This window comes from Octopus bimaculoides, chromosome 20, assembly GCF_001194135.2.
Source record: "Octopus bimaculoides isolate UCB-OBI-ISO-001 chromosome 20, ASM119413v2, whole genome shotgun sequence".
NCBI classification, from domain to species: Eukaryota; Metazoa; Mollusca; class Cephalopoda; order Octopoda; family Octopodidae; genus Octopus; species Octopus bimaculoides.
The window spans coordinates 32688095-32688561 of NC_069000.1; positions in this window are offsets into that span (position 1 = coordinate 32688095).

Here is a 467-nt window from a genome sequence, read left to right on the forward strand (position 1 = left end):
TGATGGTGGTGGAAGCGGCGGCTGTGGTGATGGCGGTGATGGTGGTGGCAGCAGCGGAGACGGCCGTGATGGCGGCTGTGGTGGTGGTAGTGGCACTGGTGGTGGCGACGATGGCAGTTGTAGTGCTGCTAGTGCTAGCGCTGATGGTGGTGCTTGTGCTGGTGCTTGGGCTGGTGGTGCTGCCGATGGTGATGGTGATGATGGCGTTGATGGCGGCGATGACGGTGATGGCGGTGGTGGCGGTGATGTTTACTGTGGGGGTGCTGGTGGTGACGGTGGTGGTAGTGCTGGCGTTGGCGGATGATGAGTGATATGTGTTTGTTGGGGTGGTCGTAATGTATTTCATTGTGATTATGGTAATAAACTGTAGTAGTTGTGGCGGGGGTGCTACATGCTTTGCGCAAGGGTGGGGTAAGGTGCTGTAGTGATGTAGTGCTGGGGTGGACGGATATGCATGCAGGTGGTGG